Source organism: Schistocerca nitens, chromosome 1, assembly GCF_023898315.1.
Source record: "Schistocerca nitens isolate TAMUIC-IGC-003100 chromosome 1, iqSchNite1.1, whole genome shotgun sequence".
Taxonomy (NCBI): Eukaryota; Metazoa; Arthropoda; class Insecta; order Orthoptera; family Acrididae; genus Schistocerca; species Schistocerca nitens.
Window position 1 is genome coordinate 1,063,516,876 of NC_064614.1, and position 14,569 is coordinate 1,063,531,444.

Sequence of the window (14,569 nt, forward strand, 5' to 3'; positions counted from 1 at the left end):
GCTTAGCCATTTTGCACTTCCTGTCGATCTCATTTTTGAGACGTTTGTATTTCTTTTTGCCTGCTTCATTTACTGCATTTTTATATTTTCTCCTTTCATCAATTAAATACAATATTTCTTCTGTTACCCAAGGATTTCTACTAGCCCTAATCTTTTTACCTACTTGATCCTCTGCTGCCTTCACTACTTCAACCCTCAGAGCTACCCATTCGTCATCTACTGTATTTCTTTCCCCCATTCCTGTCAATTGTTCCCTTATCCTCTCCCTGAAACTCTGTACAACCTCTGGTTCTTTCAGTTTATCCAGGTCCCATCTCCTTAAATTCCCACCTTTTTGCAATTTCTTCAGTTTTAATCTACAGTTCATAACCAATAGATTGTGGTCAGAGTCCACATCTGCCCCTGGAAATGTCCTACAATTTAAAACCTGGTTCCTAAATCTCTGTCTTACCATTATATAATCTATCTGATACCTCTTAGTATCTCCAGGATTCTTCCATGTATACAACCTTCTTTTATGATTCTTAAACCAAGTGTTAGCTATGATTAAGTTATGCTCTGTGCAAAATTCTAACAGACGGCTTCCTCTTTCATTTCTTACCCCCAATCCATATTCACCTACTGTGTTTCCTTCTCTCCCTTTTCCTACTGTCGAGTTCCAGTCACCCATGACTATTAAATTTTCGTCTCCCTTCACTACCTGAATAATTTCTTTTATCTCATCATACATTTCTTCAATTTCTTCGTCATCTGCAGAGCTAGTTGGCATATAAACTTGTACTACTGTAGTAGGCGTGGGCTTCGTGTCTATCTTGGCCACAATAATGCGTTCACTATGCTGTCTGTAGTAGCTTACCCGCACCCCTATTTTTTTATTCATTATTAAACCTACTCCTGCATTACCCTTATTTGATTTTGTATTTATAACCCTGTATTCACCTGACCAGAAGTCTTGTTCCTCCTGCCACCGGACTTCACTAATTCCCACTATATCTAACTTTAACCTATCCATTTCCCTTTTTAAATTTTCCAACCTACCTGCCCGATTAAGGGATCTGACATCCACACTCCAATCCGTAGAACGCCAGTTTTCTTTCTCCTGATAACGACGTCCTCTTGAGTGGTCCCCGCCCGGAGATCCGAATGGGGGACTATTTTACCTCCGGAATATTTTGCTCAAGAGGACGCCATCATCATTTAACCATACAGTAAAGCTGCATGCCCTCTCTGTTCTTATGGACCAAAATCTTCAGCCTATTACCCGTAACCCATACTCCTATACGTAACAAATCAACCACTTCCTCCACTGACTCTCCACAGTACCTGTTCCTTTGCCACAAGGACCCCTCCTCATCACTGTTGATACCACCTTCCCCTACACTAACATCTCCAATGACAACGATGCAGCTGTTATTTGAACACTACCTTACCCGCTTCCTTTGGAGGCACCACTTACGAACAAACCTGTGGCACATCAGTGAGTACCGACATGGTACTATCCTATACCAACCTACTCAGGGGCCATCTAGAGCAGGGTTTCCCAAATTATGTTCCATGGAATGCTGCTGTTCTGCAAGAACTGAGTTAGTGCTCCATGAAAAGCTTTGAACAATGTGGCAACTTTTTTAACGTTTTGAGGGTTCTAATTATTTTTTATTTTTTTAAAATAATTTCTAGGTTGTCAGTTAGTATTTAAAATTGAAGTGATCACTGAGTAAAAAAGTTTTTCTCATTTTTTAAAATTTTATTAACCCTCAAAATAAACCAAGTGTTCCATCAAAGTACCAGGATTCTCGAAGTGTTTTGTCAGAGGAAAAGTTTGGGAACCCTTGATCTACAAGAATCCTTTCTAACGACAGAGAATCCCAAACCCCTCATCTACTCCAGATTCGCTGAAGACATCATGATCTGGACCAGGCGCGGCTCGTGGTTTCTATACTGGGGAAGGCTGCGGCATTTATCGATCGGAGACAACATAGACCTCGGGTTATGCTACAGATTAGTCTGACATAAACAACTAAGAATTCAGGTGGACGGGGTGGGCAGATCACTCTCTACCCATAATTTTACGTACTGTATCTTCTATAATCAGGTATTAAATATCATTAGAAGCTAACTTCAAGTTAAAATCTTTGGTAAGTGTTTTTATACGTCATCATTACATTTTCTGACACTTTGCAGCAAATCATATGGAAAGACGCGTTTCGGAGGGATCTTTAATGCGGGTCTGGATGCACAAAGTTCTTTCACTTTCATTCTATGGCCATGTTCCAAGTTTTTACCTATTAAATTGCACACTGAATTCATATTGCGCTTGTTTCACACTCGCGGTATGTCGCAGATATTCACCAGCTAGTAAAACTCACTAAAATCTTGCAAAATATACTCTGAAAAAGAAACTTGCTAATATTACATGGTATCAACAAAAGCAGTCAGCATCAGCAAGCAAGGAAAGTAAAGTAACGGGACAAATTTCGCGGGCTTTGTCCTCTAACCACTTAGGAAACTCTCGCTGGATGGCAGTACTAGTATGTTACTGTCGTGTAGTGCACTCTGGCGGGATATTTGCAAACTTATTCTAAATGTAGATAAAATAGCCAATGGCTGAAACAAAACAACTATGTAAAACATTATCAAAACAATAATACTAAACGTCGATTAATGACGCATCGAAGTGTAGTAGAGATGTGCAGAGACAGAGATTGGATAGCGAAGTTTCGGCCACTCTACATTCCTTTATTACATAGATTGTGAAACCTAAAAAAATGTGTGGTGGTTGGTATGACACCCTTAGGCTGCAAGCTCTGAGCCTTCGGATCGCCCATAAAGAGCAGTACTATGTAGAAGCCACGCCCCCAAACCGATACTACATGCAGCTTACAGACGTTCCAAGGCGCAGCCTAAACACTACTAACCATTCAGAAAACATCTATCGATACAAACAGTTCCAAAAACGTTGACCGCCATTATTTTAATCGAAATGGGAAATATGCGAAATTCGTCCTGATAATTTAAATTATGTAATACGTTCTTGCAAAATTTACTTTAGCATATATTTTGGGGCGGCTCCGCCTCAGAGCCTTTAATTACGAGCCGTGCCTGATCTGGACTGAGGATGAGGACACCCTACCCCATGTTTCTCCGGAACCTCAATCCTTTTTAACCCATTTGCTTAACTGGTCCTCCTCAAGCCAACAAGCCATCTTCTTCAACACTGACCACCTCAAGGATAGCTACATCAGTACCTCCAGATATACCCGACCTAAAAACCACCAACAATACCTCAACTGTGACAGCTGCCACCCATTCCATACCAAGAAGTCCCTTCCATACAACCTTGTCACCTATGGTCGCACCCCATTCTTTTTCCCCTTCTCTAATTCTCTCCTTTTCTGTCTCCACAAACTCCATGGGGCCACTTGTTAGTTTCAATTTGACCACACACTGGAACTGACTCTCAAGTAGCACAATCAAACATTCAAAATCTTGTCACATTTGACTCTGCACACTCAAAGGTTGACAACAGCGTCATTATTGGTTTGACCAGTTGGTGAACATTTCTTGCTGTGAACAGCCCTAGACACTTTCATTTCAACATTTGTTATGTGTAGTCCTGTTTTTCCAGCATAATGCTTACATGCACGCCCTTATTGTCCAAGTGTGACAAGATTGACTGATTACCTTTATTAAAAACAGAGATAGTCAAAGAAGCCACAAAAAATAAACAGCAAACTTTGTGATTGTTTACTTCAACAAGACTGTCAAGAAATAAAAATAAAAAAATCCAGATGCATATGTCTTACTCACCCAGGATCAATCACCAAACTCAGTGGTACCCTATCCAGCAACAGAGAGGTGGCACATATTATATACCAATTGAAAAATAAAAAATCAACTGGTCCAGATGAAATCCCAGCCTTTGTCTTTAATGAATGTATAAATACCATAAAAACTCCACTGACAAAAATAATCAATGAAGTATTCTTATCCAGCTGTTTTTCCAAGTACCTAAACCAAGCAAAAGTAATACCCATATTTAATAGTAGTTATGTGGAAAATGTAGACAACTACAGACCAATCTCTTTACTAATCACCATTTTCAAAATTATTGAAAAACTAATGAAAAACAGATTAATGAAGTACCTAAACAAATTTAAACTTCTTTGCAATAAAGAACAAGATTTCAGGCACAGAAGAATTACAGAATCTGCTTTTGGACAGTTTACAAAACTCATTCTTGAGGCACTAGACAAAGGTGGTCATGTGAATGGAATTTTCTTGGACTTATCAAAGCCATTCAACGCAGCTGAGTACAGAATATTATTGCATAAATTAGAGTTTCTAGGAATAAGATTGATTGACTGATTGATTGATTGAGAGGGATTATGGGACCAAACAGTGAGGTCATCAGTCCCACGATTCCGAAGTTAGTCACAGAAGAAAGAGGGTCCACTAAAAGTGGATGAATCCAGTCAGGAGAGTCAAATTGTAAAATAATGAACATTAAACACACACAGTAAAAGGCATAAAAGGTGAGACCAAACCTAAAAGCTGGAAAAACGGTAGGAATAAGAGGTGTGGCTAAGAAGTGATGTTAGTCATACATAGAAAACTGGGTGCAATGAATTGAGATCTAATGTACTTCAAAGGATTTCCAGGGATTTCTAGTAAAACAGCAACCAGATTAAAAAATATATTAATATAGGTGTCCCACAGGGAGCGTATTGGGCCCAAACCTTTTTCTTATTTATATCAATTATTTCTCACAGAGTGTCAGATATGGAGAAACTGTTTGCTGATGACAGTAACATAGTGATCAGAGCTAAAACTCCAACACAGGTGAAAGAAAAGGCTAATGCAGTCCTCAAACAATGGGTCACTGAAAAACAAAGTAACTTTAGAATTAAAGAAAACTAATAGCTTTACTTCCAACTAAACAGAAAACGCAGTGATGCTAGATTAAAAATTAATGATGATGCATTAGAATGAGTAACAGATACCAAATTCTTGGGGTTCAATGTAGATTGTCAGCCGTAATGGACAGAGCACATAAAAGCTTTGGCAAAGAGACTATCCACAGTATGTTATGCTTTGCGAATTCTTGCACCATAGTGACATATTTTGGATACATACATTCAGTCCTCAGTGTGAACTTTCAGACTGTCTTCAAGGTATGGAAAAGAGCTGTATGAATAGTTACAAATGGTAGCAATAGGACCCATTGTACCAATTCATTCTAAAAGCTAGCAATTCTGATTGTCCCAGGTGAATATTTTTTCAACACTGCAATGTACACAAAGAGTATACTCACCCTTGTATTACAAACAGCTCAAAACACGACCATGAAACTAAATCCAGTCGCTACTTATACCTAAACAGGAGCAGCAAGTCATAAAAACACAATAATACACTACATAACAGCCTAAAACTGTGCAACAGGCTACCACAAGAAATTAAAGATGTACATGAACTTTATATCTTAGACCAAAGGCTAAAAATTTATTTATTACGTAAAATCTATTACACTGTATGTGAATATTTAAAATAATTATAGACAGCTACTTAATATTCATGAATACCCCACGTATTAAGCAACAATAGTCCACTCAATGAAGAAAAATTGGAGGAAAAATTGTGCAGTCACAAATCTTTGCACAGTGTTTGGAGGGAGTGTCATACTAAAAATTCAGTGAGATGTGAGTGTTGGGGTGGGGGAAGTCAGAAGGTGACTTCTTCATGTTTTTCACGAATAACCCGAAAACCGCGGCTTCTAGCGAAAATGTTTCCCGGTACAAAATTAAAGTACATTAAATTTACTTCAAAAGTGAGCCTATTCATTTTTTTCTGTAGGACTAGTAGTTCCTGCGTTCAGGCGATGGAAAAATCGCAGTTATTAAAAAAGTTGTTCTAACGGTATAAAATTAATGTTTATCTTTAAATTAGTAGGCTAAAAACAAATATCAAAAGTGCATACCACATATAAGTGTAGCAGAGCTGTAGTACGGTATAAACTGTGTTCCGAGGATATAACAGGGTAGATGGGGGAGGTGAGTGGGGTAGAAGCCTGAGGGAAGATGTGTCATGGCGTTGTGTTCGTGCTCTTCCCTCCTTCATAGATCTGGACACTGAAGGTCAAGCAGGTGATTCCCCACTCTATCTACTCCACTACATCACAAGAAGCAACTACAGCATGTTCTGTGAATCACTGGCCATGCAGTGCACAGACATGCTGGGCAAGTGTTTATTTTACTCAAAACACGTTAACAGTACATGGAATGCAGATTTGAGTTCCTAACAACAATAATGCAGGTAATGCATATGGACAGAATCTACATAAATCTCTGCACACAGTTCTACATTTCTAGAGGGGAAGTTGATTCTTAGCTATCCTGTGCAGCAGAGGCAGTGTTCTTCCGATAAAGAGAACTTCCTCAACCATGAGCACTACTCGTTTTTCAGTTTACAGACGAACTATAGCGCCCCAGCATTTCCAGTCCAGTTCTCTTATGTGAGTAGACAAAATAATTTCACTTAGCTCGCATATATCTAGTGGAATTATTTTCAGTTTATTACGGGAATACCTATTTGCTGTTGCTAAATGAGCTACTATGTAAAAAAGCTCAACAGCTGGAGCTGTCAAGTGTCTACTACAATGCAGAGAATTTTCCAAGTGTAGCAAGCCATCAATATGTGCCCAATAATGTCAATTACATTGTCACCCACTATCACTGTCTAGAATACTTTTCACAGCAAATGCATCATCCAGCCTCATCAGCTCTCCCTAAATCTGAAGAGGCCCAGAGGCTTAAATTGTCTCCCTCTGCAACAGAAGTAGGTCTTCTAGGTGTTATCTAATGTCAGAATTTTCAACATAGGTCAAGCAATGCATTACAGCAGATTACTGTTCTAGACTTGAACATGATCAGTCCCATTCGATCAGACATATTCACGCCCATCTTGGACGATACACTATGGATGTGTGGTAAGTGGCTCCACTCATTTCAGTACACTCGACAAGTGCCAGTAATTCCTGAATGGAAAAGATTTATGCAGTCTACCAGTTACACAACTGATGGTGAGAGAAGTGTAGTAACTTTTTGGTCATTCTCTAACTTACTAACATATGACTACAACATAATTACATAGCTTCACAATATGCTGCCAATGATGCACAACAGCAAAGTGTCACATTTACCAATGTAATCCCTTTACCACCAACACTTTCAAAGGTTAGTGTCAACACCACACTTATGGATGACTAAGAATCATTTTTCCTTCTAGCAGTGTAGAACTGTGTGCAGAGATTTACACAGATTCTGTCATTTTGCATTACCCATCTTAGTGTTATTAGTTATCAAATCTACATTCCATGTAATGTCCACGCATTTTAAGCAAAATAAACACTCCCTGGGTATGTCTGCACACTGCTTGGCCAGTGATTCATAAAGTATTCTTTGGAGAGCCTGTATCACTTCATGAAATACGCTGTAGTTGCTTCTTGTGATGTAGTGTGGTAGGTGGAGTGGAGAATCACAGCCGGCCGGAGTGGCCGAGTGGTTCTAGGCGCTACAGTCTGGAACCGCGCGACCGCTACAGTCGGAGGTTCGAATCCTGCCTCGGGCATGGATGTGTGTGATGTCCTTAGGTTAGTTAGGTTTAAGTAGTTCTAAGTTCTAGGGGACTGATGACCTAAGAAGTTAAGTCCCATAGTGCTCAGAGCCATTTGAACTTTTTGGAGAATCTCCTGCTTGACCTTCAGTTAGCAGGATTATGAAGAAGGGAACTGCACGAACACAATCTGGTGACCTACCTTCCCTCGCACTTCCAACCCACATCCCCCCCTCCCCCCAACCTTGCTACACCCTGGAACACAATTTATCCTTTAATATGGCTCTACTGCATTTTTGGTGTTGTACACACATTTCATATTTGTTTCTAACCCACTTAATTTAAAGATATACATTACTTCTATACTGTCAGAATGAAATTTTTAATAATTGCAATTTTTCTACCTCCTGAATGTGGAAACTAGGGAAAAACTGAATAGGGTTTATTTTGTAGAAAATTGAATGTAGTCTGATTTTGTATAAGTAAACATTTTTGCTAGAAACTACAATTTTTGAGTATTTGAGAATAATATATAAAAAAAAAGTTACCCCATCCCAATGCTCACACCACACTGGATTTTTAGTATGTTGTTTGTGTCACTCCCTCCTAGTAATGTGCAAAAATTTGTGACTACTCCTTGATCTCTTCGCCCCCCCCCCCCCAAACCAACATTTTTTGGTCTTCTTTCACTGGGCTGTATGGCATAATTATAAATATTCTAAGGCTAATTATAAGAAGTGTCAAAATTGCAAGAATCCATGAATGTTTATTTAATAAGGAACATTGTACCAACAATTGATGACATCCATACAGCTTGTACTGCTTTAGGATGACTGAATAATCATATCTGTCTACCTATCTGAACTGTTAAGTACGAATGGCATTGACAAAATTACACATAGGTACACTGATCAGCCAGAACATTATGATGACTGACCTACTACTGATATAACTCGTCCAGGTGATAGTGCCGTTACCTGAAAAGGAATGACAGCTAGTCAGGTGCATGCATGGTTCATATAGTATCCCTGAGCATGCTGTCTGTGTGTAGAATGGGAATGGCACACGATCTATCTGAGTTTGACCAAGGTGAGATTGTGATGTCGGACGTTGTAGGCTGGGCAGAATGGTAACACAGGTTAGGGGGTGAAATGTACTGGCACTTATACCAGACTTTAATGCTGGGCAGAATAAAAGTGTGTCTGAACACACAGTGCACTGAACACTCCTACTGATGGGTCTTCGCAACTGGTGACCCACACATGTGCCAATGTTCACCCCTCGACTGTGGCATGGTCTGATGAATCCTGACACCTTCATCATCATGCCAATGGGAGAGCATGAATCTGTCGTCTTCCAGGGCAACAGCTCCTTGACACCTGTCCTGCACGATGGAGACAAGCTGGTGGCAGTTCCATTGTGCTCTAGGGAACATTCATGTGGGCATCAATGGGTTCAGTGGAGCTCATGCAAGCCACCACGATGGCCACAGTGTTTTGTATACTGGTTGCAGATCACTTACACCTCTTCACAACAATCATGTCTCATGATGAAACTGGCATTTATAAACAAGATAATGCAGCATGTCACAAGTCCAGGAGAGTGATTGGAATGGTTTGAGGAACACACCACTGTGTTCCAATTGATGTGCCGGCCCCCAACTTGCCAGATCTGAATCCAATAAAACACATCCAGGATGCGATTGAGTGTTGCGTCGAAGCTAATCACAACTTCCTGGAATTTATGGGCATTAGGTGACTTATGTGTGCAGATGTGGAGCCGACTCCCTCCAAAGCCTTGCTTCCATGACACAACATGTCGCTGTTGTTATCTGTGCAAAAGGTAGACATACCGGATATTACGTAGGTGGTCATAGTGTTCTGGATGATCAGTGTAAGTGATGGCTAACTACAGGTAGATTAGTTTTAGAGGTGATAACAACAGCAACCGATGGTTTCACTGAAATGCTTACATCAAGTTTAGGGTAAAAGTTACGCATTGGATCTCCCTTGTATTTTTCAATATGGCATGAACGTAAACATTAGGCTTCACTACAGGTCAAATAGTTACCACAACCAGATTGTCTGCTTTCACTTTCATTGGCTTCGCCAACACACAAACAAATTAACAACTTCCAACCTAACCTAGACATTCGGCAGTGCTACAGCTCAGTGTCACCACAACAAAGATTTCAGGGGCAGTCCAATACATAACTTTGGCCCAAGTTTACAACAGCTCCCACCACGCTCACTTATCACACAGCAACAATCATGCCTCTTTAAATTCACTAAAGAAAAAATAAATGAATGTTTTGTTTTTTGAGATTTTGCAGAGTTTCTCCATCATCCATGATAAGGAACACAGATTCTATTGGAATAATTCTTGGGTTAAAATTCAACCATTTGTAGCTTACTACAGAGATTCAAATGCTAATGAAATACCCCTTGTGTAATATGTGGAAATATCTGTCTCCAGCAAGATACAAGGTGTGTACATTCTTACCTGCACAATTTCTTAAAATACCATTTTCCGACCCCAAAGCATATTTATCACATTTTGGATGGATATGCTGCCCAATACAAAAAGAGAAAGGATTTCATGAATGTGTCCCACCAACAGGAAGATTCTGATGTTATATTGGAACGTTATTTTTTTTTGCTACTGTGCATGGTAAAGGACCATGTGATGAAGTTGTAGGGGCTAAAGAGGTCAGTAACACTTTTCATGTGACCTCTTGAAAATCATATTTTGACATCACAACAGTTGTTTCAGAGTTGATTCCCACTATACATTGGCTTCCCCTTATGATGAAGACAATACCAAGCTGAAACTGTTTCACGAATACAAGGATGATCCCACGTCTCTATCAGCTTCAGTGTGTAACACTTGTTGACAAAAATGGCTATAACAAAGATAACGACCTATTCTACTTCGTCAATGGACAGTGAAGCGTCACAGACTGCTAAAGTGAATAAAATGCTGCTAGCAGATTTACATGTATTTGTTGCCTGAATGCATTACAGTCATTGGTGGTTGGCCTTATAATCTTGTGAAGAAAAAAATGAGGTAAAGTCCAGCTTGTTGTATCCACACAGACCATCTCCAACATTTGTGTTTACTGCCAGAGCAGACATTTGTATTATCAAAAGATGTGACATTCTCACTAGCCGGTGACACCAATGGGAATGTTATACTGTCCACACAAATTAAGTTGACAGTCAGTGCAGTGGCTGATAGGTGTAACCATAAGTGGAGAATGCGTTTACAGTATCTCCTATCAGCCACTGCATGGTGAAAACCAAACATACATATACTCATAAGTCCTGGCAGAGCTTATTACAAAATATTATAGTCTCCTGTTAATTTATTCTGTGCCCTTGCCAAAACATTTGATTGTACAGCACAAAAAATTCTATTTGTTAAACCAATGGAAGGGTCTGATTCCACCCATCTGCTTTGACTCGTGACATAATTGTGGTGTGTTGTGTCACATTACTGAGGCACAGTGTGATCTAAATGGTCTGTGTTTGCAAAGGGTGTGTTAGAGTAAGCGTTTGTGCACTCCAATGTGGGATTTTCATGTTTCTAAATTGTTTGTATGTGGTGACAGTGTGAATTGGACTTAGTACTGTGTGTTACTCGATATTGTGGTAGTTTTTTGCTGCCTTGGCAGTGTGTTATTTTAGTATTGTTAGTTACTAGCAAGTGATTTATTTTTGATTTTGTAACTGTCAGTTCGAGTTGTTAATAGTCTGAAAACCATATTTTAGGATTTCTGTTGGTGCTATGTATGACGTAACAACGAAATTTAATTCGTTAGTTGCTGCTATTGGCAACAATATGGCATATACAATCAAAGTTCTCCGGTTATATGGCCAGTTGGTGGAATGTATTAAGTGTCAGCAGTGCATAGAAATTATGGATCTGAGCCATGTCTCTGTCACTCAAACTAGGGATGAGTGTATGCGGCATTGTTTGGAGTGGGTTTCAGTATTTGTTATTTCGCGTTTTGGGGTTTGCGAGGGGGGGGGGGTGGAGGGAGGAGGTGCCTGGGATCGGTGTGTTCTTTGAGCTATAAAGGTAAAATGAAATATTCGATTTTCTGTTAGTTTTTGAATGACACTATTCTTATTGTTCTATATTAAGCTTGTCCCTGCCAAAAGCCCTCTACTTTCTGCCCGTCAGTTTCGTATTATTGCTGAAGTGAAATATTTCGCGCGGTTTATGTCTTTGTTCCTCGGTGGTGGTAGTGTATTGATTGTTCCCATATCGTATACGCTGGGTATATGGGTGTCCGCCATCTTGATGACGTCACGGGTTAAAGCAGACAGGCCGAACTGCGTACTGCAGTATTAATGGCACCATTCTACTGCATGGATAATCTTATCCTCATAAAAGAAAATGATGGGCGACACACTTTGGGAAATTTATATTACAGCATGTCAAACCACAATTACGTTTACGGAACTCTACTGAAACAATAAATAGGACGGAAAATAAATGTTAAGTTTCACCTACACAACAGTATCCGAACACAAGAAAATAACAGACTGGTTGCTGGAGGTAATCACGTATGACCTGCTTCAGGAATCATCCTAGTACTATGTTTAAGTGACCTGGGGTAATAATCTGAAACAAAAGTTGGGGATACACCTTCCAAATACGACTGCAGACCTGAACAACATTTTTCGACGTTGATGAAGAAACGTGCAATTTAGGAAATGCAGTTAGTTAAGAAGAGGGTGTTGGATGACGATATTCATTGGTAATCCGAAACGTTTAAGCATCTCGCCATAATCCATCGACACATTTTCTTCTACTCAGATTATATTGTCTCCTAGGGAAAAAACGATTATCTCATAGATAATTTTCAAACATCCAGAAGTGGTTCCTCTACAATTAATAGTTCTACAGCTCTGGAAAGACTTTATTACAATCTGGCAAACATAAAAATTACGTAAATAACTTACTTTTGAGAAGCAATTCAATGAGATTATATAGTTTATAACTACAGCAAAATTTTCACTGTCGCATACACGTAATTTAAGCACGGCACTTCTTCACAGCTTCGTACTGCGTGTGGGGTTAGTGTATTGATTGTTGCCATATCGCATGCGCGGGGAATATGGATGTCCGCCATCTTGATGACGTCACGGGTTAAAGCAGACAGGCCGAACTGCGTACTGCAGTATTAATGGCACCATTCTACTGCATGGATAATCTTATCCTCATAAAAGAAAATTATGGGCGACACACTTTAGGAAATTTATATTACAGCATGTCAAACCACAATTACGTTTACGAAACTCTACTGAAACAATAAAGAGGACGGAAAATAAATGTTAAGTTTCACCTACACAACAGTATCCGAACACAAGAAAATAACAGACTGGTTGCTGGAGGTAATCGCGTATGACCTGCTTCAGGAATTATACTAGTACTACGTTTAAGTGATCTGGAGTAATAATCCGAAACAAACGTTGCGGATACACCTTCCAAATACGACTGCAGACCTGAACAACATTTTTCGACGTCGATGAAGAAACGTGTAAATTAGGTAGTGCAATTAGTTAAGAAGAAGGTGTTGGATGACGATATTCATTGGTAATCCTTCGGTAAAACGATACGACTTAACAACATACGTTTGCGTGTTCACAAGCAAGTAACCAAGCATCTCGCCATAAACCATCGACACATTTTCTTCTATTCAGATTATATTATCTCCTAGCGAAAAAACGACTATCTCATAGTTAATTTTCAAACATGCAGAAGTGGTTCCTCTACAATAGTTCTACAGCTCTGGAAAGACTTTATTACAATCTGACAAACAGGAAAAATTACGTAAGGAACTTACTTTTGTAAAACAATTCAATGAGATGAAATAGTTTATAACAACAGCAAAATTTTCACTGTCGCATACACATAATTTAAGCACGGCACTTCTTCGCAGCTTCGTACCGCACGTCAATAAAATATATCGATAGTCGATATACGTTCCGAAGTGATGGAACTTTCGACGGATTTTCGATATAAACATCAGTGAGAGATTGACGGTAACAAATTGTTTGTGGCAAGCGCGATTTTTTTTTTTACTGAATTGAAGTGTATTTTAGACTTTTGGAGAACATATTTTGTCATTAATGCTTAATTTTTTCAGTTAATCCTTTTGTGTCCATGCCACAATTCACTTCTTAAAGTGCTCGAAATTGTTGTTGGACTAACTTAATAAATTGCATCAGTGAGACTAATTATGTAATTAATATTGGTCGCTTGGGAAAGAAGTGGAACATATAAACAGAAGTAACCTGAGATGGCTAAAGTTAGTCCCATGAATACAACAGCAAAATGAAGTTATTTAGAAATATTTTTTTAAAAAACTAGTAAAACCTTATGAAAGGCATTTTTGGGAGGTGCAGTACCTAATAGCAGTTCCTTTATTACTGGATCATACACAAACGATTTTGCGATGATTTAATAGTATGCTCAGATGCATACATCTATGAAAAAGGTAACTGATTTAGAACGTATAATAATCGTAAAAAAAATTTAAAACATTTCTATCGTGTATCGAAGCTGTGGATGTCCAGACCATAAAATCAAACTGAAGTTCCTCTAATTAAAAATTTCAGTATGCCAATATTATGGTGTGAAAATCATGATAAGAAAATAAAAATTTAGAATTTCAACTAGCTTAACTGTACAGTTACAGTGTTCTGATCTTGAAATTGAGGTCAATGAAATGGATCAAATTCTCAAAGCCACACAAAATTGCAAATCTAACTCGAATTTTAGTTAGTAGTATATTGACGAGAGTTCTGGGCCAAAAAGCATTTTGTAGTAAAAATTCCAGGTTGCAATTGCAGTATATACCAATCTAATTCTATATAAATACAACCAAAACAAAATGAACAACAGAACTAAGCTATTTAAAAAAGCTTAAGGAAATTTTAATTTAATTAAA

General features: G+C 38.8%; 1 protein-coding gene across 5 annotated transcripts in view; it reads right to left on the minus strand.

Moving 5' to 3' along the window:
* Window positions 1–13,566, minus strand: part of LOC126198024 (uncharacterized) — a 133,120-nt gene extending 119,554 nt beyond the window's left edge. Inside the window, exons 1-2 of one of the 5 annotated variants that reach the window (XM_049934690.1) lie at window positions 13,463–13,514; window positions 5,312–5,371 (exon numbers count right to left, since the gene is read on the minus strand). The gene's annotated coding sequence lies outside the window, so the exon portion shown is untranslated. Of the gene's footprint in view, window positions 1–5,311; window positions 5,372–12,578; window positions 12,693–13,462 lie in introns of those variants that run through there. The other 4 variants (XM_049934686.1, XM_049934689.1, XM_049934691.1 and 1 more) reach the window with 4 other exon arrangements.
* Between the last annotated feature and the right edge of the window lie 1,003 nt (window positions 13,567–14,569).